At 43.6% G+C, this 27,718-nt stretch overlaps 1 long non-coding RNA gene across 2 annotated transcripts; it reads right to left on the minus strand.

Moving 5' to 3' along the window:
* Positions 1-3,660: 3,660 nt before the first annotated feature.
* On the minus strand, positions 3,661-27,718 carry LOC137333127 (uncharacterized). 2 transcript variants are annotated; one of them, XR_010965800.1, is made up of 4 exons: positions 27,149-27,718; positions 14,598-14,756; positions 14,072-14,165; positions 3,661-3,940 (listed from the first exon to the last, which is right to left on the minus strand). It is a non-coding gene; the product is annotated as an uncharacterized lncRNA (long non-coding RNA). The 2 variants fall into 2 exon arrangements; XR_010965799.1 differs by lacking the exon at positions 3,661-3,940 and adding an exon at positions 8,636-8,840.

A 27,718-nucleotide genomic window follows, 5' to 3' on the forward strand; every position in this document is an offset into this window, starting at 1 on the left:
CTCTCTCTGTGGTAGCCCTCCCTCCTGCTGTACAGGTGGATGTGTCACAGCACTCTGTTGTGCAGCTCCACGTGTCAGAGGTGGACGGCGTGGATGGCAAGGCTGGTGAGGCTGGTGATGCTGTTCGCCCTCCGAGGGGGTCATGACTGCAGCTACGGCGGCCCCCATCCGCAAGATGTACATCTGAGGGGGTCCGCAAGGTAGGTACATGTCTCCGGACCCCGGGGTAAGTGTGCAGGTTGGTGACTTTGACCGTCAGGAGGAGGGTGGTGGAGGCCAAACTTTGTCCCAAGTGACAGAGTGGCCTCCTGCAATGGGTGAGGGTCTCCCCCCCCACCTGTCAAATGAACCTTTGCAGCTGCCACAGGCTGACAGCTGCAACACGTCCATTCAAGCTGGGAGTGTTTCCCCCAGTGTGGGAAACAGTCCCATGTTGTTCAAAAATCCCACATAGTCCCTTAATCAGGTCAGTTAATGACCTGAAATACCTAACTAAATATTGTCAAGTGGCATCCCGCTGGCTTTAATTGCCTGCGGGATTCCCACCAGCGGAGGCTGCGCACGCACGCCGGCGCGTCAGCGGGGAACCCGGAAGTGGGCGGGATCGTGGCGGGATCCGGTCCCGCTCCTGGATTTCCCGATTTCCCGATTTTCGGGGCCCCCCCGCCGAGAACGCACCCGAAAGCGGGTGGTAAAATCGAGCCCTTTGTGTTCTCAGCAAATTTGGCCACAAGACACTCTGTTCCTTCATCCAAGTCATTGATATATATTGTAAATAGTTGAGGCCCCAGCACTGATCCCTGCGGCACGCTACTAGTTACAGATTGCCTTTTTGAAAATTACTCTTTTTTCCCGACTCTTTGTTTTCTGTTAGTTAGCCAATCCTCTATCCATGCCGGTATATTACCCCCAAAACCATGAGCTCTTGTGCCGTAATCTTTTATGTGGCACCTTATCGAATGCCTTTTGGAAATCTAAATATACTGCATCCATTGGTTCCCCTTTATCCACCCTGCCTCAAAGAACTCTAATAAATTTGTCAGACACGATTTCCCCTTCATAAAACCATGTTGACTCCTTGATTGTATTATGAGTCTCCAAATGTTCTGCTACTACTTCCTTAATAATGGATTCTAGCATTTTCCCAATCACAGATATTAGGCTAACCGGTCTATAGTTACCTGCTTTCTGTCTCACTCCCTTCTTGAATAGGGGTGTTACGTTTGCGGTTTTCCAATCCTCTAGGACCTTTCCAGAATCTAGTGAATTCTGGAAGATTACAACCAATGCATCCACTATCTCTGTAGCCACTTCCTTTAAGACCCTCGGATGCAAGCCATCAGGTCCCGGGGACTTGTCAGCCTTTAGACCCATTAGTTTACCTAGTACTTTTTTTCTAGTGATAGTGATTGTTTTTAGTTCCTCCCTCCCCTATGCCCCTTGATTATCTACTATTATTGATATGTTATTAGTGTCTTCTACTGTGAAGACAGATACAAAATATCTGTTCAATTGCTCTGCCATTTCCTTGTTTTCCACTATTATTTCCCCAGTCTCATCCTCTAAGGGACCAATGTTTACTTTAGCTACCCTCTTCCTTTTTATATACTTGTAGAAGCTTTTACTGTCAGTTTTTATATTTCTTGCTAGTTTACTCTCATAATTTATTTTCTCCCTCTTTATTATTCTTTTAGTCATCCTTTGCTGGTTTTTAAAGTTTTTTCAATCTTCGGGCTTACAAGTAATCTTTGCCATGTTGTATGCTTTTTCTTTTAACCTGATACAATCCTTCACTTCCTTAGTTAGCCATGGTTGGTTCACCCTTTTTGTGGAGTCTTTCCTCCTCACAGGGATATATTTTTGTTGCGAGTCATAAAATATCTTTTTAAATGTTTGCCACTGCTTATCCACCATCATACCATCTAATCTGTTTACCCAGTCCACTTTAGCCAATTCCACCCTCATTCCTTAATAATTGCCCTTATTTAAGTTTAATACAGTAGTTTCAGACCCAAGACCTTCGCTCTCAAACTGGATATGAAATTCTATCATGTTATGATCACTGCTTCCCAAGAGATCCTTTACTTTGAGATCATTAATTAATCCTGTTTCGTTACCCATTACCAGATCCAAAATGGCCTGTTTCCTGGTTGGTTCCCCGATGTATTGGTCTAAGAAACAGTCCCTAATACTCTCTATGAACTCCTCCTCAGGGCTATTTTTGCCAATTTGATTTGTCCAATCTATGTGAAAGCTAAAATCGCTCATGATTATTGCATTACCTTTTTTACAAGCCCCCTTATTTCCTGATTTATATTTAGAAAGAAAACAAAACTCGGAGGTGAAGAAACACGTTGCATCAAGAACCGGGCAGAGACTCTTAGTAAGAGTTCACTTTCTCTTCCACCCCCACAAGCTTGCCTTCCAAGGTTCTCCACTTGGAAAAATGAGAGAGAATTGAGTGTTAAGATGGTCCTATCATTTCCATACAAACTCTGCATTGTTTCACTGTTTTGGAATTGCAAAAACTGGATAGAATAGACATGGTGGGTAAGATTGATACAATTGTCACTGTTTAGCCCCAGTGATTTTGAATGGCATGATGAGCCACCAAGCCTAATTGATTTTCTTTGCGTTTGTGAGAGGAACTATTGAGTTCAGTCAGCCAGTGGGGGAAAGCTACAGGTTGCCATTTGTACAGTTGATGCCTTGAGGGATATGCGAGAAATGACTTAACAACAGTTAAACATTGGGAAGACCAAAGCCATCATCTTCAGGCCCCCGCCACAAACTCAGTTCCTTGCCACCAATTCCATCACATCCCCTGGCTACTGTCTCAGGCTGAACCAGACTGTTAGAAATTTCAGCATTCTGTTCTACCCCGAGCTGAGCCTCCAACTCCATATCCTCTCCGGTACAAAGTCCACCTACTTCAACCACCACCCCTACCCAGCCCTTCTGCTGCTGAAGCCCTAATCCATGCCTTTGTCATCGACAGATTTAACTATTCCAATGCTTCCCTGGCCAGCCTCCCATCTCCCATCCCTTGTAAAATTGAGCTCATCCAAAACTCTGCTACCTGCTCCATACCAAGTCCAGCTCACCCATCACTCCTATCCTTACCTATTTGGCTCCTGGCTCCCCAATGCCTCAAATCTAAAATTCTCATCCTTGTGTTTAATTCCCTTCCCTATCTCTGTAACCGCCTCCATCCCTGCGAATCCTGAATTCTCTGTTCCTCACACTCTGGCCTCTTGTGCCCCCCCCCCCCCACCACCACCACCACTTTCCTTCACGCTACAATTAGCAGCTGTGCCAACAGCCACCTAGACTTCGTGGTCTGGGATTCCCTCCCTAAACCCCTCCGCCTCTCCTCCCTCTGCTCCTTTAAGACTCTCCTGTAAAATCCACCTCTCTGACCAAGCTTTTGGTCGCCCCCTCCTAATATCTCCTGCTTTGGCTTGGTGTCCATTTTTTTGATTAGACCTCTTGGAATGTTTTTCTACATGAAAGCAAGTTGCTGTTGATTTGACAGCAGTTGTAAAAGTCTGTGCCATTGACCACTGTGTCCTCCCAACGGGAGAAGGCTGTTGTAAAGGAAGTGCCCAATTGGTGGAAAATAAAAACAAACGCATTGCAGTTCTTTCAAGGTAGGTTTTATTTCCGATTGTCATTATTTACAGTTAAACTTTGTGTCATGGTCATGGCCATTTATTTATGCTTAGTTTCAACTTCAATTTGTGGCCATCTAGCGCCACAATCTGTGGGGAGCACATTTATCAAATCCTGGACTTCTCCAAATTGGTGATGAGGTCCAATGTCCGCAGAGTAGAATTAGCACGTTTCAGATTATGCAATCTAATTTTTTTTTGTTGTCATTGCCTCCTCTTTTTCCCCCTTGTCCCCTCCGGAAACAACCACAGGTTTAAAGATGTCTGCACTGCAAAAGTAATTAGTTGTGTGAAGCAACCTGGGGTATTTCAGCAACATGATAAGGCACTTTATACATACAAGTCTTTTTCTCTTTTTCAGCTGCAATCTGCGAATTGACAAAACTTGTTTGTGGCTGATAGATTAGGGTAAGCCTCTAAGCTACCAGACCTCCAATTACATAACCAATTCTTTCTATACAGCAAAAATATTGCCTGTTAAAACATCAGCAGTCCACTGTTCCTCTATTTTCCTAAATTTAGTTTAGACTCTCAAATCAATTCTGCATTATGCAGTACATATACCAAGTAATGAGGTTGCACAGAACATGTCTGTGCATCAACAGTTTCCTTGTATTGAGTTTTCAGTGTCTTATCAGGGCAGGAACTAAGGTTAGGCAACCGGCTAACCCCCATAGTGAGTGAGGAAAAAGTGCAGGGGCAGTCACTCAAACCATTCTTCTAATAGCAAGTCTCCTGGGCTGGCTTCAATCCGGAGTGTTGCATGGATCCAAGGGGATGTATAGGTAGTTGTAAACAATTTTACAACACCAAGTTATAGTCCAACAATTTTATTTGAAATTCACAAGCTTTCGGAGGCTTCCTCCTTCCTCAGGTGAATGTGGAAATGAAATCCTCGAACCCTTCGCATTTATAAATCACAGAACAATACCTGGTGATTACAGATAGTCTTTCCAACTGCCCGTTGCCAAGGCAATCACAGTGTGCAGACAGAGAGGTGTTACCTACAAGGCCACCGAATATACAAACAACCAAAAAAAAACAGAGAGAGAGAGGCAGAAACATAGAAACATCCGGAAGGAAGAGAAAGACAGCAAATGACCCGTTATATTAAAAACAGATAACATTTGTTCACTGGTGGGGTTACGTGTAGCGTGACATGAACCCAAGATCCCGGTTGAGGCCGTCCTCATGGGTGCGGAACTTGGCTATCAATTTCTGCTCGACGATTTTGCGTTGTCGTGTGTCTCGAAGGCCGCCTTGGAGTATGCTTACTCGAAGGTCGGTGGCTGAATGTCCTTGACTGCTGAAGTGTTCCCCGACTGGGAGGGAACCCTCCTGTCTGGTGATTGTTGCGCAGTGTCCGTTCATCCGTTGTCGCAGCGTCTGCATGGTCTTGCCAATGTACCATGCTCTGGGGCATCCTTTCCTGCAACGTATGAGGTAGACAACGTTGGCCGAGTCACAGGAGTATGAACCATGCACCTGGTGGGTGGTGTCCTCTCATGTGATGGTGGTATCTGTGTCGATGATCTGGCATGTCTTACAGAGGTTACCGTGGCAGGGTTGTGTGGTGTCGTGGACGCTGTTCTCCTGAAAGCTGGGTAATTTGCTGCGAACGATGGTCTGTTTGAGGTTGGGTGGCTGTTTAAAGGCGGGTAGTGGAGGTGTGGGGATGGCCATAGCGAGGTGTTCGTCGTCATTGATGACACATTGAAGGCTGCGGAGAACATGGCGTAGTTCCTCCGCTCCGGGGAAGTACTGGACGACGAAGGGTACTCTGTTGGTTGCGTCCCGTGTTAGTCTTCTGAGGAGGTCTATGCGATTTTTCGCTGTAGCCCGTCGGGGAACACTTCAGCAGTCAAGGACATTCAGCCACCGACCTTCGGGTAAGCATACTCCAAGGCGGCCTTCGAGACACACGACAACGCAAAATCGTCGAGCAGAAATTGATAGCCAAGTTCCGCACCCATGAGGACGGCCTCAACCGGGATCTTGGGTTCATGTCACGCTACACGTAACCCCACCAGTGAACAAATGTTATCTGTTTTTAATATAACGGGTCATTTGCTGTCTTTCTCTTCCTTCTGGATGTTTCTATGTTTCTGCCTCTCTCTCTCTGGTTTTTTTTGGTTGTTTGTATATTCGGTGGCCTTGTAGGTAACACCTCTCTGTCTGCACACTGTGATTGCCTTGGCAACGGGCAGTTGGAAAGACTATCTGTAATCACCAGGTATTGTTCTGTGATTTATAAACGCGAAGGGTTCGAGGATTTCACTTCCACATTCACCTGAGGAAGGAGGAAGCCTCCAAAAGCTTGTGAATTTCAAATAAAATTGTTGGACTATAACTTGGTGTTGTAAAATTGTTTACAATTGTCAACCCCAGTCCATCACCGGCATCTCCACATCATGTATAGGGAGGGAAGAGAAAGGGATAAACCAAGTAACTATAAACCAGTCAGCCTAACATCAGTAGTGGGTAAGCTCAAGAGGCCATAATATGAGATTAAATTAATACTCACTTAGAAAGAATTGAGTTAATGAAGGACAGCCAGCAGGGATTTGTAAAAGACAAGTCATATTTGCCAAATTCTTTGAGGAAATAACAGTCATTTGATGTTGTTTAAATGGGTGTCTGATAAGGTAGATATAGGAAGCTTGTTTGATAAGATAAAGGTACCTGGTGTGAAAAGTGGCTATATGGATAGGGAGTTGGTTAAAGATAGAAAAGCAGAGAGTAATGATTAATAGATGTATTTTGGACCAGGGAGATGTAAACAGAGGTGCCCCCCAAGGGTCAGTATTGGGACTATTGACCTTCTCTCAGTGTCTCTCACTCCGACTATCTCTTTTTTGTATAGTGTATGATCTGGACTTGGGTATCTGGCACAATATCGAAATTTGCAGACAACACAAACAGTGTGCTTAACTGTGAGGAGGACTGTATGTGATTTCAAGAGGACATAGGTTAGTAGAATAGACAGATAGATGGCAGATGAAATTTGATATGGAGTAATGTGAGGTGATACATTTTGGGGAAAAAGAATAAGGCGACTAAATATTCACTAAATTTTTAAAAGGAGTAGAGAGAATTGGGGGTTTAGATACACATGTCTTAAAAAGTGGGAGATATGTCGTTCAAACTGTAAGAAAAACAATATGGAATCCCTCGGGTTTTTTTAGAAGAACAGAGTACAAATGCCGAGAGGTAATCCTAAACCTATACAAATCATTGGTTAGGCCACAGTTAGAATACTGGGTGCAATACTTTAGGAAGGATGTCAAGGCCACAGAAAATGTACAGAAGATATTCATTGAGATGATACCAGGGATGAGAGGCTTTAGATATGAGGAAAAATTAGCTCATTTCATTAGAACAGAGAAGGCTATGAGGTGATCTGATGGAGATGCTCAAAATTAATAGTATTGGTCAATAAAGGGTAAAAATTTAAGGCACTATTACAATATTTGTAACATTTAGGTGTTTGTACCCCAAAATAAGGCATGGGAGAGTGTTGAAATTGCTCCTGTTCATTTTACTGAGAAAGGCAGCATCCACTTGCACCAACTTTTTTGCTAAAATAGTGGACAGGTAAAATGTCCATTGCTGGGAAATCTGCTCCCAGGCTTCTGCCAATATTTCTCCAAAACAGGTCTTGACGAGATATCCTGGAATACGCTGGAATGATTGTGTCACCCTGTTGCTTATGTTGAAGTGATGAGAAGAATGCTGGGAATCTGAAAATAGAAAATGCTGGAATTGTGTAGCCACTCAGTCGGCAAGAGAAAGATTAATGAACCCATCGGACTCACTAAACGTCAACCAGCTGCACAGTTCCTGCACTTTCTGTTTTAATTCCTTTTATACTGATTGAGTGTGTGTGGAAAAAGTTACATATGCTCAGTTTAACATTTTCTCCAAAACTTAAATCTTTCCCTCCTTCCTCCTCTTGGCTCATCCATGCCATGCGCCATTTCTGGGAGATCAGCTCTGAGGCCCCTGCCAATGTTTCTCCGAAACTGGCCTTTAAAAGGATGTGCTACAGGGAGGGCCTCTCCCTGTTGGGAAGTGCCCAGCCTCTGATCAGTACTTAAGTGGCAGCGTGACCAAGGTCAGACACTCTGGAGTAGACTCTGATTTTGTGCGATTGTGCAAAAGGGGTGATAGCGAATCGGGAGTCCGTTTTACATCTCTCCCCATTTTTATTTTCATTGATTTCAACACTAGTTGACATAATGTGCCACCATACAGATTTAATGTGCAGCTCGCTATACGCAATGTTTTTAATTATATAGATAGATGTCCTTTATTGGTTAAATGTACAGGGAACAAATGATTTGGGAGTGTTAGTTGACCAGATGTTGATTTTATGGCACAATAATGAAGGCAGAAAGTATTCATAAGGAGAGATAAGTTCAGGAAATTGATACCTGATGATCTATAAAATGTTGGTCTATTTTTGGTCTTTATAGGTGTCAAAGAACATAAGTCTCTAAATGAGGTCAGCTGGATTTACGCTATTAAGGTAAAAAGAGAGACTCGGGGAATTGAATCTCACTCGAGGGGAGAAGAAAAAGAAAAATAACCTAGCTCTTTAAATTCATGAAGGGAATTGTTGAATGTTAAGTTCTTTATACCAAATTAGGAGGAGAATGAAGAGACATGATTGTAAACTAAGGGAACCAATTCACATGATGCAGCTTTCAGTCTAGACTTGTTTTACATGATCTGAGTACTGCATTGTTGGAGGTGCCGTCTTTCGGATGAGATGTTAAACCAAGGCCTCGTCCGCCCTCTCAAGTGGACGTAAAAAATCCCACGGCATTATTTTGAAGAAAAGCAGGGGAGTTCTCCCCGATATCCCGACCAATATTTATCTCTCAACCAACATCACTAAAACAGACAAACTGGTCGTTTATTTCATTGCTGTTTGTGGGACCTTACTGTGCACAAATTGGCTGCTGTGTTTCCCTACATTACAACAGTGATTACACTTCGAAAGTACATCATTGGCTGTAAAGCGCTTTGGCATGTCCTGAGGTCAGGAAAGGCACTATATAAATGCAAGTCTTTCTTTCTTTCGTTAGTAATCTTTAAACATCTGTGTTTCTTACCAGGAGAGTAAATCCATTCATCTACAATGTCAATCAAGTTTCATGCTCCAACCTGGAAGGGCAATAAGGATAGGGCTATCACATTGTGCCTGAATGTCCATGAGGAACAAATGTACTGAATTAGGCTGAACCCCCAGTTTCTGAATTGATTAAAATGATTGAGAAATATAATAATATATTTAGTAAAAAAGTTATAAATTTAATCAGTAACGACATCCTACTGAGAGAAAATTAAATGTAGGTGGAATATACTGCTGGGGCCTTGGACATATCGGTTACCACCGGAAGTGTACAGCGACTGCAATTTTGTCTAGGTCAACCTTATTTTAATATTGTGGGCAGCTTCCCGACGCTATCTGCACCCTCAATCGGGAGCTCGCCTCTAGAGCATAAGGACACCCGGCACTGCAGCTTAAAAGGCTGAGGTGGTCATTTTCTTGTGGAATTATTTAAATGACTGCAGCGTGTCAGGCTGGTTGTTCCAAAGGGCACCAAGACCCCAAATTTTCAGTTGAGGCACTACTAGCTAAAATCAAGCAAAAAAAGAACTAGCTGTCTGGAAATAAGGGAAGGACTCCCATGAAAGACATAATCGGGACTCAGTGAAGGAGGTGGCCATAGCAATGAATGCCACCTCCAGGAACCCATGCATGGCTACTCAATGCCGGGAGAAGTTTAATGACCTGACCAGGTCAGCCAAGGTAAGAGAAGGCAGTCGCAACTTGAACCAATGCAATGTTAAAAGCATGTTTCACATTTCAACCTACCTTGCCCTCCCTGTGTTCAACTCCATGTACTACTTACTTGAAATGTCCACAAGGGAGCATGAGACCCTTCAGTTCCACTGAAAGTGTTCCTTCACCCACAGTCTAACATGTGTGGAAGCATTGAAAGGCTCAAACATGTATTTGCTCTTATCCTGCACTTTTCCTCATTGAAGAATGCTTTCTGAAGCTTGGATTGCAGTCCATGTGATGGCAAGCAAAAGGGCTTCACATACTCTCTTTATTAAAGCAGATAACAGCACACAATCAGAGGCAAAGAAGTGCAACTGAGGGAGGTACCTGAACCTCCAGGCTCTCGCTGCATAAGAAGAGGAAGCCCTAGAGTTGTTGGGCTAGCAAATGGAGATGTAGGAGCGGAGTGCAGGTTGCTCAGGAAACTCCTGGTATCATGTCTCTTTGGTCTCTGTTGCTGAAATGCAATCTGTCATCACAATATATTGCAAGAGCTTAAGCTTATAACTTGTTTGGAAAGTCTAATGGCCATTGTGCTGCTCATCACTGCTAACCTCTCTTCTATTGCCTTCCTAGGTGTACTGGAGGAACAACAAAAGGGAGGTGGCCCCTCAGCTTTTGACCATCCAGCCCCTCTTCGAGAAGCCCATGGACATCTCATCTTTGCAAGCACAAGCTTAGACATCCACCCAAGAGGGCTTAGTCAGTGAAATTGAAGGGAGTTCACATACTATTTTATTTTTTCACAGGATTTTGGCCATGCTGGCAAGGCTGCATTCATTGCCAATCTCTGGTTGCCCTTCTTGAACTGCTGCTGTCTTTCTGGTGACGGTGATGTTAGGAAGGGAATTCCACAATTTTGACCCAGCAATGATGAAGGATTGGTGATACATGTCCAAGTCAAGATGATGTGTGACTTAGAGGGGAAGTTGGAGGTGTTGTTCCCATGATTTTGTTGCTGTGGCTCTTGGTGGTAGAGATCACCGGGCTCGGAGGTACTGCCAAAGCAAGGTTAGTGAGTTCCTCAAGGGCATTCTGTAGATAGTACATACCACAGCCACAGTGCACTGGTGGTAGAGGCAAGGTGGATCCACCTAGTGGGAATTACTACCAGTCCAGTGGTAGGGGGGGTACCAATCAGTCACACTGCTTCATCCTGGATGGTGTCAAGCTTTCTGAATGTTGCTGTGGCTGCACCTATCCAGGTGAGTATCCTATCCTGACTTGAGCCTTGTAGATGATGCAGTGGAGGTGAAACACTTATCGCAAGAGTACCCAGCCTCTGCCTTGGTCTTGTAGCTATGGTGTTGATATGGTCGGTCCAGTTAATCTTCTGGTCAATGGTGACCCTGATGATGTTGATGCTGGGTAACTCAGCAATAGTGGTGGGGTTGAAGGTCAGAGGGAGGTGGTTGGAGGTGGCCATTACCTGGCACTTATCAGCTCGGGCCTGGCTGTTGTCCAGGTCCTGTTGTAGGCTGACGTAGACTGCTTCATGATCGGTGGAGTTGTGAATGGAACAGAACACTGTTTAATCATTGGTGAACAGCCCCACTCCTAACCTTATGATCAAGGGAAGGTCATCAATGAAGCGGCTGAAGATGGTTATATTTAGGACATTGTAGCAATGTCCTGGAGATATAGTGATTGGCCTCTGACCACCACAACCATCGACCTATGTGTCAGGTATGACTCCAGCCACTGGAGGGTTTTCCCCTTGATAACCATTGACATCAGTTTTGCTAGGGTTCCTTGACACCAAATTTGATCTGCTGCCTTGATGTCGAGGTCAGCTACTCTCGCTTCTCTACTGGCATTCGGCTCTTGTGTCCCTGTTTCGATCAAGGCTGTGATAAAGTCTGTAGCTCAGTTGTTCTGGCGGAGTCTGAACGAAGCATTGATGAGCAGGCTATTGTGGAGTAAATGCAGTTAGCATTGTTGACTCCGATTACTTTACAAAGATTAGGAAAAGACTAGCATGGTGGTAATTGCCTGAGTTAAATTTATCCTGTTTTTTTTTGTAGATAGGACATAGTTCAGAAACTTTCCACATTGTCAGGTAGAAGCCAGGGTCATAGCTGCCCTGGAACAGCTAGGCTGGGGGGCGAGCATCTAGTTCTGGTGCACAGGTCTTCAGCACTGCAGTTGGGATATTGTCGGGGTCCACAGCATTTGCTATGTCCAGCGTACTCAGCTGCTTAATGTCACATGGAGTGAACCAAGTTGGCTGGTGCTGGAAACTACAATGGTGGAGATCTTGAGAGGGTGTTGGACAGGATCATCCATTTGGCACTTTTTGCTGAAGATGCTTGTAAATACTTAAGTTTTCACGTGCTAGACTCTACCGTGGTTGAAGATGGAATATTCGTGGAGCCACCTCCTCCTGTTAGTTGTCTGATTGTCCAACATTGTTCTCGAATGGACATGGTAGGGCTACAGAACTTTATTCTGATCCGTTGGTTATGAGACTGCTTAGCTCTATCTATAGCATGCTGCTTTTGGTGTTTCGCATGAAGGTAGTCCTGTGTGATATTCTTGGTAATGCTCCTGGTACCCGCTTCTGCACTCCCCATTGAACCAGTGTTGGTTTCCTGGCTTAATAGTGATAGTAATGGGGGAGTGAGGATATGCTCGGTTACAGATTGTGGTGGTGTACAAATATGCTGCTGATGCTGCTGATGTCTGTCCTTAGTCTAGCCCAGTTAGCATGGTGGAAGTGCCTCACTACATGATGGTGCATATCTTCACTGTGAAGCAAAGACTTTGAGTTCACAAGGACTGTGCGTGGTCACTCCTAACAACCCTACCATGGCCGTCGTATCTGTGACAGGTAGGTTGGTGAGGACGAGGTAAAGTAGGTTAATTTATGCTGGCTCACTCACCACCTGATGCAGGCCCCGTTTGGAAGCCACGTCCTCGTGGATTTGGCCAGCTTGGTCAGTGTTGATACTACCAAGCCGCTCTTAGTGATGGACATTGCTTTCAAGAGTTCTTTAAAAGATGATGGGAACTATTGCCAATCTTCCTCAATTGGCTGTAAAAACCTTATGCGGTGAGATGACTGAAAAAGGATCAAGGTTTGCTTTCTTTATGCAGTTTCCATGTTTTTGATATTGTAACATTTAAAACTGTAAGGCATATACTAGGAGATAGCCATGATAACTCTGTAAGCTGGCCACAGTTCTTGAAGGCAGATTGTGATAGATGAACAAAGTGAACAAAATCTCCATTTAAAAATGGCATGTATGTATCAAATCGTACCAGACTCTGAAAGCTAGCCCGCCCAATGATTCAGTCTATGCCTTCAGGAGAGGAAGGTAGAAAATTGGGCAGAAAAATGTTTTTGATATATTTTGGTCTGGAGCATTCAATGCACACAGAGAAGGTAGAGGCAACAGAGACTTGGTTTTTTTTAAAAAGGCAAAATTCAGGAGGAGAAAAAACCATCAAGACTTCTGTCTGTTCTTAAATACAAACAATTAACGTGAGGTCATACTTGATAACATCCAAGACGAACACCACACCTATCTCTTATGACAGTGTTGTCCAATAGAAATTGCTGACTTGCCACAGGTGTGGCTACGGCGATACCATTTTAACCACATGCACTAATTTTAGTAGAAAAGGCCTTGCATACAACTCACCCAGGTAAATGTATGTGTATATTTATTTCATGAGCATCTACCACAAATATAAGATATAAATATAAGATAGTCATGAGTAAATCCAATAAGGAATTCAGGAGAAACTTCTTTACCCAGATTGCCGTATGGAGTAGTTGAGGCGAATAGCAAATGCATTTAAGGGGAAGCTAAATAAGTACATGAGGGAGAAAGGAATAGAAGGATACTCTGATAGGGTGAGATGAAGTAGGGAGGGAGGAGGCTCGTGTGGAGCATAAACACTGGCACAGTCCAGTCAGATGGCCTGTTTCTATGCTATACATTCCATGTAATTCAGTAACCAAGAAAGTAAAGCACAGTGACCAAAAAAGACTCGCACACTCTGCTTTTTGTCTTGCCATTTTACCAACGAAAGCACTAAAAGGCTTAAGTACACGTGCATACACCATGTGAATGAGTATTGAGATCACATGCCCCACGATGGTATCTACTTCTCATTTGCTATTCACTGGTCCAAAATTCAATTAGCCACATTTGGATTCCCAATGAGCCTCCTGTGGTTAGAGGCTAATGTAATGACCAACACTGTCTTGTGAGAACATGTTTATTGAACTCCAGCAGAAACAAAGGGGGGAAAAAAGATGTGTCTGGTCATAAAACTAAATAAGGTGGGTTGTTCAGACTGCTTTTTTTGGTGGTGGTGGAGGGGGCGGGTAGAGAACAGAAGACAACTATTCCAAAATACCAATATCCTTAAACTAGACTAAACAGTCACTCTGAGTAAGCCATATGGAATCTGCTCAAGTTGTTTTGATACCATGCAGAACAAGTTGATGCCAAGAATCACCTAATGTGTTATTCTCATAACAGAAAGTGAGCTTGCACAGTTTTTAACAGCACATGTGTTAGTCAATATTGTATACCTTTTTCTTGTTTTTGAGGCTTGGGAGGATTCAGTGAGGAACTGTTTCTCCTTTGTCTTTCACTGTGTTGGTAATAGTTTCAAATGGCTTGCATCTGAAGCAAAGAAATGGCTTGAAAACATCAGTACAGGTGATGCAAAGCCAAATTTTGGCTATTGACTTTGGTAATTCTAATTCCTTTTTCACCATAGAATTTAAACTTTATTTTGACACAGTAAAATAATACTTTAGAAGAATAGGAACAACAGCAGCTGTTGTGGTTTCCCAATTACAGCAACAAGCATGTGTTTCTGATATATAAAAAAACATCTCATGCATTACCGATGTTCAACCTGCTGAATCTCCTGTTTCTGCCTTATCTCCCTCCAGCTGTTGCTACGCACTCTCACATAAGTATCATCACTCTCTTAATAGGTCTCCCATAACATGGGAACTAGCACATCCTGCTAGATGTGGGTCTCTGTTCAAATATGAGCTGTGTATCAGGAAATCACCAAAAGGTTTCATTGAATACAAAGATGCCCACCTTTTTTGACTAAAAACTGCATTCCAAATGTCTGCTTGATCTGTCCATTCGAAAATGCTGCCTCTGCACCCTATTTGTGTTCTCCCAAAGCTTCTCCTTCCTATGCTCAGTCTCATTAGGGGTCTCTCCAATCCCAATCTTTCTTGAGGCGAAGAAGAGCTGGATTGGAAAGAAAGAAAGAACTTGCATTTATACAGCGCTTTTCACAATCTCAGGACATCCCAAAGTGCTTCTCAGCCAACGAAGTACTTTTTGAAGTGCAGTCACTGTTATAATATAGGGAAACACGGCAGCCAATTTGCGATCAGCAAGGTCCCACAAACAGTAATGACGTGAATGACCAGATAATCTGTTTTAGTGATGTTGGTTGAGGGATAAATATTGGCCAGGACACTGGGGTGATCTCCCCTGCTCTTCTTCAAAATCGTGCCATGGGATCTTTTACATCCACCCAAGAGGGCAGACGGAGCCTCGATTTAACGTCTCATCCAAAAGATGGCACCTCCAACAGTGCAGCATCTCTGTACTGATCTGAAATGTCAGCCTACATTACGTACTCAAGTCCCATGACCTTCTGACTAGAATGAAGAGTACTACCACTGAGCCAAAAGGAGGATAATTCACTTCCGTTCCCTGTTAGCAGTAGCCTAACTTTGCCCTGCCCAGATAGGACATTGGATTCGGAAGGAACTATCTGTGTGTGAAGTGAGGAAAATTGGGACCGAACTGAAAAGAAAGAAGTATAATGTGTTTGTGATAGTCAATATTATATTAGCTTTTTTTTGTTTTTGAGGCTTGAAAGGACCCATTAAGAAACTGTTTGTCTTTCACAGTGTCAGTGAAAGTTTACAATGGCTTGTATATGAATTAGAACGGTCAAATCATTATCTGGCAGCATTCTTTAACTTTGGCCATTTGTTCCAATTTTTGATCTCATCAAAGAAGGGGTGCCAGATATAGTGAGAAAAATTAAAAAGGGTAAAACTAAAATAGTCATACAGACAAGGAAAGTCTACTGGGTTTGATCCTTGGCCTGTGCTGGGTGAGCTGACCTCAGCTGGGGTGGTGTTAGAGGTACAACAATTGATGTCAATATTGTGGGGAGGGGGGGGGATTTCAGGCCTGTATGAAAGTGTGTATGGAAAGTGTGTATGGATGTAGATTGAGGACAGTATCGGGCCTAGTTGTGTGGGTCTCATGGTCGGCACTCACTCTCAAACATGAAGAGTGAGGGTTCCCAGCATTTGTAGAGCCAGGAATCTGGCAGGGGTTACTGCCTTAAAGAGAGAAAGGAAGAAAACTAAAAAAAGAAAAAGTAAATTGAGATCTGTAACAGTGTACTTTAGAAAATGCTAGGTAAATGTGAAACTCTTTGGGCTGGATTTAGCTCTGTTATTGCATCTGAAATCGGACGGTAGAGCAGCAGAAAATGAAGGGGAATGGGGCAGGGAGGTCTACTGCTGGATCCCCACCCTTGACAGTGTAGCTGGGGAACCTTCGCTTCCAGTATAATGGTTTTACCATTAGAAATTTGTAAAATAATTATAATCCGATTGTAGCCAGAACAACTCCAGCAATGGCTTCTCATTCCCAAGTTGGGACTGTTACCCCCAGAATCCTCCTCTTCATCACCTACATGCTGCCGCTTGGCGACATCATCCATGGACATGGGGTCAGTTTCCACATGACAACACCCAACTCCACCTCTCTATCAACTCCTCTCGACCCTTCCACTGCCTCTGTGTTGTCAGACAGCTTGTTCGATATACAGTCGTGGATGAGCTGCAATTTCCACTAGTTAATCATTGGGAAGACCGAAGCAACCGCGCCCACCTCCCCCACCGCCACAGTCCCCGTACCCTCGCCACCGATTCCTTTCCCCTCGTCGGCCATTGTCTCAGGCTGTTCGCAATCTTGTCGTCCTATTCGACCATGAGCCATGCTTCCGACCCCACATCCTCTCCACCACAAAGACAGTCTACTTTCTTCTCTGTAACATCGCCCTCCTCTGCCCCGTATCAGCCCATCTGCTGGTGAAACTCTCATACATACTTTCATTACCCCCCAGAAATTATAAAAACATTGTAAAAATGATTATTAAAAATAGGAATACTTTTGTCCTTCCAATGTTGCCAGTTTTTATAACTGAAGTTCCCTATATGGAGTCTCTGTGGTGCATGTGAGATTGTAACTGATTTAGACCATTTTGCTGTACTGTTTCCATTATTGAAAATTGGATTATACAGCTATCCAGACAGCACTGATTTATAGAATGAGGAGCTGGGAATAAACAGTTCAGTCAAAACTTCTTTTGTTACTAGCCAGCTTAATTTAGAATCGCCAAAGGAGAATATAAACAATAGATGTGGTCATATTGAAAAATGGTGCGTCAATGTATTTCCCTGTCCCGTCGAAACCTCAATGTGCATCTGACCATAATTTTGTCGTACTCAGTTTCAGTCCGCTGGCTCTCCAGACGAAGATTTCAGGAAAACAATATATTGGAAGTAAATTGCACGGGAGCTACAGAGGTAACATAAAAAATATATCACTGGTTTTAGCTATAAAAGGCACTTTAAAATCTCAACCTTCCCCCTAAAATCTCGGGGTGGGGGGAGTTTTAGGGCATTTCATAAGATATGACATAGGGCATTAGGTATTAGGGCATTATAGAATCATAGAATCATGCAGCACAGAAGAAGGCCAATTGGCCCATCGTACCTTTGCTGGCTCTCTGAAGGAGCTACCAATTAGTCCCACTCCCCTGCTCTTTCTCCGTAGCCCTGCAAACTTTTCCTTTTTAAGTATTTATCCAATTCCCTTTTGAAAGTTATTATTGAATCTGCTTTCACCGCCCTTTAAGGCAGTGCAATTGTATCCATTGTTGAAAATTGGATTATACAGCTTTATATAATATTTTGTAGCGAATATAGCAAATAGAACAGACAACATTTTAAAAGAGAGTAAATAAGGAGAAGCTGTTTCCACTAGCAGGAGGGTCAGTAACCAGAGGACTCAGATTTAAGGTAATTGGCAAAAGAACCAGAGGAGGAGGATGAGGAGAATTCTTTTTACTCAGCGAGTTGTTATGATCTGGAATGCATTGAAAGGGTGGTGGAAGCAGATTCAATAATAACTTTCAAAAGGGAATTGGATAAATACTTGAAAAGGCAAACTTTGCAGGGATCTGGGGAAAAAGCTAATTGGATAGTTCTTTTGAAGAGCTGGCATAGGCACGATGGGCTGAATGGCCTCCTTCAGTGCTGTATGATTCGATGAGAGATGAGTGACTTGTCTGAAACTAACCAGAAGGATGCAGGTGGGCATTGGGGGAACCACTTGGCTAATATCATCAAAGTGAATCTATTCTATTGTTGTACTGAGAAGGTCCCTGATCTGTGTTTATGTGCAATTTTAAAGAAAATTTCCCTACCTGGGATATATCTAATAGCAAGTACTTACCACTCATAGTGCTTCCTCCCAGAGTTTCCTTCTGCTTAAACTTTGTGGTTTAATTGAAGTACGTCCATCCTTTGACAGCCCACCTACATACCTTGTGTGTACCACTTCAAAGGTAACCACCACTGCAGTGAGAGAAGCAACCTTCAGCAATAGCTTTGACTTATCTCTGATTTCATTGCAGCCTGAAATATAGGCAGGTTACCAGCTCCAAGAAGCCACAATACTTTAAGTTACTGAATAAGACCAAAGTTGGTATTACTCACTCACTCACGACTAAAAGCCTGTTCACTCGCCAATTAAGTGCTTATTACACAGCCTCTGATCCTAGGAGTACAGAATGTCCTTTCCATCTCTCCTAAGTATGCTCATTTTCTGTTGTGTAACATTAGTAGTAATTTTCTATCAATGTATACCTCTGTATGAGGCAATTGTACATAACTGCAGAACTTTTCCTCAGTTCAAAGAGTCACAAAGGTCACATAAATCACATGCAAAATTTATTGTCCTGTTTGTGTTGAATAGGAGTGCATATGTAGGCAGGCCATTGAATTCTGTTGCCCCTTTTCTATTCTAATAAGTCCTTTGCGTCAGGTCTCTGATCTTAGAATCCATTCAACTGCAATCTGTTGGGGAAAGCATCATTAAACTGATTTACTGTTTTTTTTGTTTTAGCAACCCGTATTCCAAATGACATAATAAAAATAAAATGTGCATCACCTCACCAGTTTAAAAGCAACAGTCATCAGTGAAGTTATTCTCACATAGCAAGAAGTTGAGTCATCAGCTCTTGGAGATAATTGTGATGGAAACCAGGATCAACAACTCTTGTGAAGTAATTCAACTGTTTTTTGAAAAAAAAAATTCTGTTGCACTAATGGACATGTTCAAACCTGTTTTTTTTTTAACAAGAAAGAACAAGCAAAAGGTTCGGATGAGGGCTGAAGACGACCATTAACCATGTGCCGTGCATTTAACCCTTTGAGGGCTGCAGTAGCATTTTTAATTTTGCCTCCCATAATTAAATAACACCCTGGGGGCCAATTTCCCCTTCCCCCCCACTTCTGTCTGGGGGCAGGTTATGACCTGAACCCGCATGTATTTTTTTTATAGGTTGTCATTCCCCCAGCACAGGCCTGGCCCTTGGCAGAGGCCTGCAGCCAGAGGCGGGGCAAAAATGCAACTGCTGCTGCAGGTACCAAGAGGCCTAGAGTAGCGGTAATGGCTGTCGGTTACAGGGCTTTCTGGTTGACAAGATGTTTGTCGACAAGCCGTTAGATGAACTGAAACTGGGCTCCTCTGAGGAGTTGGCCTAGTCTGGTGGTTCCCATTCTCATGGCAAACCAATAACCCAGTTGTGACGCACACTTGGGAGATCCTCCATTTAGGATTGCCAACGCTGGTTGGATGTATTCCTGGAGGTTTCGTCACATGATCTCCCCCCTCCTCCAACCGCCCCGCACCCCACCCCCCCCCCCCCACACTCCCGCCCTTGGTCATCCAGCACGTCCATCCTCACGACGACTCGCCTTTTCACGGCAACTGGAAAGCGAATAGACTCTTCATTAGCTGATTGGATGATCCTTGACTGTCAGTCAAACAGCCTTATATTCCCCCCATCTCCAATATTTTTCTAACTAATAAACGAAAGTGTTCAAAGAAAATGAAAAAAAAAACCCACACAATTTATTTGAATGCTCCCTGTGATTTTTCTCCCGGGTGTTGCTCACAGCAGTGTCCAGGGGATAAATCTTTTATACCTGGAGACTCCAGGACAATCCTGGAGGGTGGGTTACCCTCCCTCCATTGTGTCAGATTGGGATAATGTGTAAAGGCTGGGGGGAGTCGTCAACACAGGCCTTCTTCCAGGGGCTGTACTGCCAGTGCCTCTGGAGCATGAAACTCTTCCCTAAATGATCTCTTTTAGAGGGGCTATGAAAAGTTGGTTTTGTAGAGGAGATGACTGTTTCCATTCCCAAGCATAGGGTAGCCTATGCATCCCAGTGTCTAAGCATAAGCATCTGGGTAGCCAAGGTTCCAGGCTACGGGGCCTCCAGAGTGCACCGTTCAGTAGTTGTGTCAGAATTTTGGCAGCTTGAGCATCCTTCCTGTGTGGAGAGATGCAGACATTTTGGGCCATATTTCTAACCTCTTGCCAATCCAAAGTACCTGGAGATTCATTTTCAGTTGCCTAATAAACAGTGGAGGGGGTGGGGTGGGGGGGGTGGAAGATGAAAAGGAGAAACAAAAAGAGAAATGGAAAAGTGAGGGGGGAATGAGGAAACTAGATAAGTAAGAAATAAGTGGGGGTAATTGAATGGCCCATTATAGAAGAATTCCATATTTCATTTTGTATGAAATCAAATGTGTTGAGCATCACTGAGCAAGCTAATTGGGCTATGGACAGGAGATAAACAATGATCAAGCTGTGAATTAGAACTGGTTTCAACCATATTCCTGAGGGAGTTTTTCAACAAATGTCACTTTGTACAATTATCTCTAAAACTAATTAAACTCCCAGCATAACATCTATAATATATTAAAATCCTTGAGTTGTAAAGTTGTTATCCCCCAGCACGTTGAAATTAATGGGTAACACTAGAATGGTAACACCTCTTATTCTGGCTTACTCGATAACACGAGCGAGCACAGATCTTCAGCCTGTAACTCAGGTTGTTTCATTCTTACAAAAAAAATTAAAATATGAGCTTCCTTCAGTGGTTCAATTGGTAACAAACTCTCCAGCATGACTGGAAAATTCATAGAATGAGAGTAAGATAAGGCAACATGTGTGGGTAGGTGCATTTATCACTCTCGTCTCCGAGTCAGAAGGTTGCGGGTTCATGTCACATTCTAAGACACTTGAATACAGCAGTGAGAGAATGTTGGAGGTGTTGTCTTTTGGATGAGACATTAGACTGAGGCTCCGTCTGCCTGTTCAGGTGGATGACAAAGATCCCATGACACTTTGTACTTCTTCAAAGAAGAGCAGGGGTACTTCCAGTGTCCTAGCCAATGTCCATCCCTCAAGAAACACCACCACCACCTCATTGTCTTTTATGGGATCATGCTGTGCTGCTATGTTAGCTTACAAAACACCAGGGATCGGTGCTGGGTCCGCTGTTATTTGTTATTTATATTAATGATTTGGATGAGAATTTAGGAGGCATGGTTAGTAAGTTTGCAGATGACACCAAGATTGGTGGCATTGTGGACAGTGAAGAAGGTTATCTAGGATTGCAACGGGATCTTGATAAATTGGGCCAGTGGGCCGATGAATGGCAGATGGAGTTTAATTTAGATAAATGTGAGGTGATGCATTTTGGTAGATCGAATCGGGCCAGGACCTACTCCGTTAATGGTAGGGCGTTGGGGAGAGTTATAGAACAAAGAGATCTAGGAGTACAGATTCATAGCTCCTTGAAAGTGGAGTCACAGGTGGATAGGGTGGTGAAGAAGGCATTCAGCATGCTTGGTTTCATTGGTCAGAACATTGAATGCAGGAGTTGGGATGTCTTGTTGAAGTTGTACAGGGCATTGGTGAGGCCACACTTGGAGTACTGTGTACAGTTCTGGTCACCCTATTATAGAAAGGATATTATTAAACTAGAAAGAGTGCAGAAAAGATTTACTAGGATGCTACCGGGACTTGATGGTTTGACTTACAGGGAGAGGTTAGACAGACTGGGACTTTATTCCCTGGAGAGTAGGAGGTTAAGGGGTGATCTTATAGAAGTCTATAAAATAATGAGGGGCATAGATAAGGTCGATAGTCAAAATCTTTTCCCAAAGGTAGGGGAGTCTATAACGAGGGGGCACAGATTTAAGGTGAGAGGGGAGAGATACAAAAGGATCCAGAGGGGCAATTTTTTCACTCAAAGGGTGGTGAGTGTCTGGAACGAGCTGCCAGAGGCAGTAGTAGAGGCGGGTACAATTTTGTCTTTTAAAAAGCATTTGGACAGTTACATGGGGAAGATGGGTATCGAGGGATATGGGCCAAGTGCAGGCAATTGGGACTAGCTTAGTGGTATAAACTGGGCGACATGGACATGTTGGGCCGAAGGGCCTGTTTCCATGTTGTAACTTCTATGATTCTATGAAAACACCAGGTTATAGTCCAACAATTTTATTTTAAAATCACAAGCTTTCGGAGATTATCCCCTTCGTCAGGTGAATGAGTGAAAGGTTCTCAAATCGCATATCGTATATTAGGCTGGGACACCATCACACCAATCAAAGGTATCGTTGGTGTTCAGACAGGTTAGCCACGGAAAACAGTAGGTCCCAGTATACTGAATACACATTGTGTCAAATTACACAGACAGAGAGAAAGAGACCCAAATGGCAGAGAGAGAGAGAGAGAGAGAATATTAAAAACAGATAACTTTTTTTTCCCCTTGCTGGTGGGGTTACGTGTAGCGTGACATGAACCCAAGATCCCGGTTGAGGCCGTCCTCATGGGTGCGGAACTTGGCTATCAATTTCTGCTCGACGATTTTGCGATGTCGTGTGTCTCGAAGGCCGCCTTGGAGAACGCTTACCCGAAGATCGGTGGCTGAATGTCCTTGACTGCTGAAGTGTTCCCCGACTGGGAGGGAACCCTCCTGTCTGGCGATTGTTGCGCGGTGTCCATTCATCCGTTGTCTCAGTGTCTGCATGGTCTCGCCAATGTACCTTGCTCCGGGGCATCCTTTCCTGCAACGTATGAGGTAGACAACGTTGGCCGAGTCACAGGAGTATGAACCATGTACCTGGTGGGTGGTGTCCGTGTCGATGATCTGGCATGTCTTGCAAAAGTTGCCGTGGCAGGGTTGTGTGGTGTCGTGGACGCTGTTCTCCTGAAAGTTGGGTAATTTGCTGCGAACGATGGTCTGTTTGAGGTTGGGTGGCTGTTTGAAGGCGAGTAGTGGAGGCGTGGGGATGGCCTTAGCGAGATGTTCGTCGTCATCGATGACATGTTGAAGGCTGCGGAGAACATGGCGTAGTTTCTCCGCTCCGGGGAAGTACTGGACGACGAAGGGTACTCTGTTGGTTGCGTCCCGTGTTTGTCTTCTGAGGAGGTCTATGCGATTCTTCGCTGTGACCCGTCGGCCTGACGAAGGGGATGATCTCCGAAAGCTTGTGATTTTAAAATAAAATTGTTGGACTATAACCCGGTGTTGTAAGATTCCTTACATTTGTCCAGCCCAGTTCATCACCGGCATCTCCACATCAAGCTTACAAAACAACAGTGACTACATTTCAAAAAGTAATTCACTGGCTATGAAGCACTTTGGGGCATGAAAAGCACTATATAAATGCAAGTCTTTTTTTTATTTACCAAGAAAACCTTCACAGCAACGCTCAGAATTGTTGTCACACCAGCTGTAAACAGAATCAGATCACAACAAGACCATATCGGTTTATTTTTAACAGATAGAGACAAAGAATGAGAAAAACAGTAATAAACAAATAGCCTAGAGGCATCATGAAAAGAAGTGAGAAGCATACAGAGAGAGGGAAATGGAGACAGAAGGATTGGAAGACAAACAAAGACAAAGGCCGGGAATTTCCTCCGAGCTGCTCCCGATCCGCCGCCTTAACTTCGCAAGTGTAGCGGAAAACTGGCGAAGTGTGTAAACAGGGTTTCTGTCACACTTCTGGTGAGGTTATGAAGGCGCAGCGATAGCAGCTCCGAGGAGTGAAAGAATTAGAGAATGGGAGATAAGCAGAGCAAGAGAGAGAGACACGGAGGGTAATTTTCGCCTTCACCACTTGGCGGTAAGCCTACGGAGCAGATGTCCTCCCATAGTAGATCCACTCAATTTTCATTTCCATTGATTTCAGTAGAAATGTAAATGTAAATCAGGTTCTGTAGCAGGAGAGTTCAGTAGGAGGCAAGTTCTGGAACAGGCTGGTGATTCGTTCCACCAGATTACTGCCCAAGCAGTGAAGGCAAAAATTATCTCTACTGTTTTTTTTAAACTTTTGACCAGATGCAGTGCCACGGTAGAATGAATAACCTTTGTTTTTAGTACATATGTATTAAAAGGGCACAATTTTGTCAGAGATTGTGCCTTATATACGGCACTCATCTGCTTCCAGTGATGGACCTGCACCATCTGATCTGTAGTTTTAGTCTAGTTGCCCTCATGTGTTAGGCACGTATTATTGCAATCAGATTGTATGATGTACCAATATTAATTTGCATATGGGCTGCACTTCTATGAAGCAAAAAACCATTCAAGACGAGAAAGAGGGGGGTGGCCTATATTCAAGACGATTTTTTTTTTCTGGGTGTGGCCTATAGTCAGAGGTAGTCCACATGTGCATCAATATCTTCATCCTTGGTTGGCTCTCATGCCACAGCAATAGCCCCATTGAGATCTGAAGCAGTTACAATCGCTTAGTTTTTAAGGTACTCAATAACATACCACTAAGATTGTCATGTTGGTAACGGAGGAAATGAAAGACTGCTTTGTGAGGTAAATAGACTAATAAATCTCAATTCGGAATATCTCTCCCCAATTTTGAAAGACATTGGGGTAGATTTTCAACTTGCCGCCAGTGTGTAAGGCTGACCCCGGTGAGGAATACATCAGTGGCCTACTTAATGCATCTGTGCACTCCGTATTGACTGATGTTGGATATGCCCACCAAGGTAGCTCGTAATGAGCCGGAGGCATAAATATCGAATGCTGCGGTCACCCTTACTGCCACTGGCAATGCCAGCCCTGCTGCCTGTGTTAATGGCAGGACGATTTCCAGCAGATGGCACATCTCAATCACCGCCTTCCTGGTGAAGCAGATGTAGTTGTCCTTAGACATTGCCAGCAAGTGTGGCTGGATCTGTACACACAGCCCCATCAATAAAGGCAGGTGTGGGTAAGTCTGCCTCCAGTGCAAGCAATCCCTGCCTTGCATCAAACTCTTCCAACTTATTACGCCTCCAAAAATCTCAAAGAGAGAGGATCGCTCTTCATTCTCCGAATTTAGATTACAGAAATCAAAAATCTAGCAGTGTGCTGTTAAGTAAGCACTTTCTGAAAGACCAGAATAGGAAGCTAATCTATTTATAGCCAAAAATGGTTGAATTATACATCGGGTATGTTACTTAATCTAACAGGCCGGCCCAGTATTATAACACATTCCTCATGCATCACTTGTGTACGATTTAATGGGGTTCACTCAATTGATAAATGAGTCATTCACTTACATAGAATTACATCGATTTTATAGCACAGAAACAGGCCATTCGGCCCAATGTTCCGTGCCAGTGTTTATGCTCCACACGAGCTTTCTCCCTCTCTACTTCATCTCACCCTAACAGCATAACCTTCTATTCCTTTCTCCCTCATGTACTTACTGAGCTTCCCCTTAAATGCATTACTAGAGTTATTTAGAAAACTCCAGTTACTGAACACACAGCGACTATGCTGTAAGGTGCAAACAGATCCCCTGTTCAAACTTGAAAGTTTTTTTTAAAAAAAAGATGTGACAATGAGACCCAGGTGTGAGCAAATAACTCTGCGAGCTGACAGAAACAGCGTTTGATAGAAAATATGTCACCACTGGGTTTCTGTGTAAACTGTTTCATTGCCATTTTATAGGTCTAGCTGTGTGAAGTTATAGCTACTCCAGACTACAGTTTCTACTTTATAGCCTGTGTGACCGGCCAGGTTTCTACTCATCAGCAAGGAATTTCCTCAAAACCTCAGCTGTTATTTGATTCACAAGAATTAGAATCTCACTCACTCAAAGTAGTGTTTTTTTAAAGAATCATGCAGCACAGAAGGAAGCCACTCAGCCCACTGTGCCTGTGCCAGCTCTTTGAAAGTTTCATCCAATTACGAACATACAAACATACAAAATTGAAGGGCATGAAAAGACCAGCTGGTCCATCAAGCCTGCCCTGCACTATGATGGCCAGACCATCATGGCTAAACACTTCTTCCCTCCCCCGACCTCTCCCCCTCACACCCACCCCCGCAGCCATGTAATCTCCTGGGAGAGGCAAAAAACAGAAAAAACCCAGGGCCAATAATGAAAAAAATAATCTGTAAAATTCTTCTCTGACCCCCTCAGGCAATCGAAACCAGTCCAGGAGATCACATGGACCAAGGGTTATCTACAAAGACACTTACCTTCTATACAATATAATATCTGCCCCAGTCAGGAACCGGTACAGCTCCCTCCTGAAGGCAATACAGAGAGTCAGCACCCACCACGCCAGGCAACACATCCCAGAGACTCACTACTTCCTGGGAAAGGAAGAACTCCCTAACATCCAGTCTAGTCCTATTCCTTCTTAGTTAAAACTCGTGTCCCCTGTCCTCCCTAATCTGTTAAACTGGAAAAATCTCTCAATAGGGACACTATCCAGCCCTTTAATTATTTTATAGACCTCTATCATGTCACCTCTATGTCTACGCTGCTCTAAAGTAAATGGACCATGGTCCTTGAGCCTATCCGAGTAGCTGAGGTTCTTTAAGCTCGGAATCATTCTTGTAGCTCTCCTCGGGGACCTTTTCCAAGGCCACTATATCACCCACCACACCCCTGCTCTTTCCCCATAGCCCTGCAAATGTTTCCTTTTCAAGTATTTATCCAATTCCCTTTTGAAAGTTACTATTGAATCTGCTTCCACCACCCTTTCAGTGCATTCCAGATCATAACAACTCGTTGTGTAAAAAAAAAATTCTCCTCACCTCCCCCCTATTTCTTTTGCGAATTATCTTAAATCTGTGTCCTCTGGTTACCAACCCTTCTGCCATTGGAAACAGTTTCTCCTTATTTACTCTACCAAAACCCCTCATAATTTTGAACACCTCAATTAAATCTCCCCTTAACTTTCTCTGCTCGAAGGAGAACAACCCCAGCTTATCCAGTCTCTCCACATAACTGAAGTCCCTCGTCCCAGCTATCATTCTGGTAAATCTCCTCTGCACCCTCTCCAAGGCCTTGCCATCAATTTTATTATTTATATTTAGTATATTCTGGTTTACTTCGGTCACATTTAGGTTGCTGTACTTGCACTAAAGTTTGGTTTGAGGTCTGGTAGTTAGATTTACACTGCGCACTATTAGTAATGTAGGTTAGCTTGGCTCACTCACCTCTGGGAATTAAAGGGTGTAGGTTCAAGCTCCACTCCAGGACTCAAGCACATGGTTTAGTTCTGCACTCAGATTGCCAACGCTGGTCGAACGTATTCCTGGAGATTTCATCAGATGATCGCCTGCCTCCAACCGCCCCACCCGGTCAAACAGCCTTTTTTCCTCTTTCTCCAATGTTTTTATAACTAATAAAAGAAAGGGTTTGAAGAAAATGATAGAAAAAATGCACAATTTTTTTCATGCCCTTATGATTTTTCTCCCGGGTTGCTCACAGCAGTGTCCAGGAGATTAATCTGTAATTCTTGGAGTCTCCAAGAAAGTCCTGGAGGGTTGGCAACCCTATTATGCACTCCAGTACAGTGTTGATAGTGGTGCTGTGTTGTCAAGGGAGTCGTCCTTCATATGAAATAGTAAGCTGAAGTCCTGTCTGCCTGTTGCGCTGGTTCAGAGGGATGTGTAAAAAGCAGTGACCTATCCTGGATTGCATTCCTCACTCAACTAATGCCACCAAAAACAAATTAACTGGTTACTCATCTCATTGCTGTTTGTGGGATCGCAGTGTCTGTAAAA

Source organism: Heptranchias perlo, chromosome 2, assembly GCF_035084215.1.
Source record: "Heptranchias perlo isolate sHepPer1 chromosome 2, sHepPer1.hap1, whole genome shotgun sequence".
NCBI lineage: Eukaryota > Metazoa > Chordata > Chondrichthyes > Hexanchiformes > Hexanchidae > Heptranchias > Heptranchias perlo.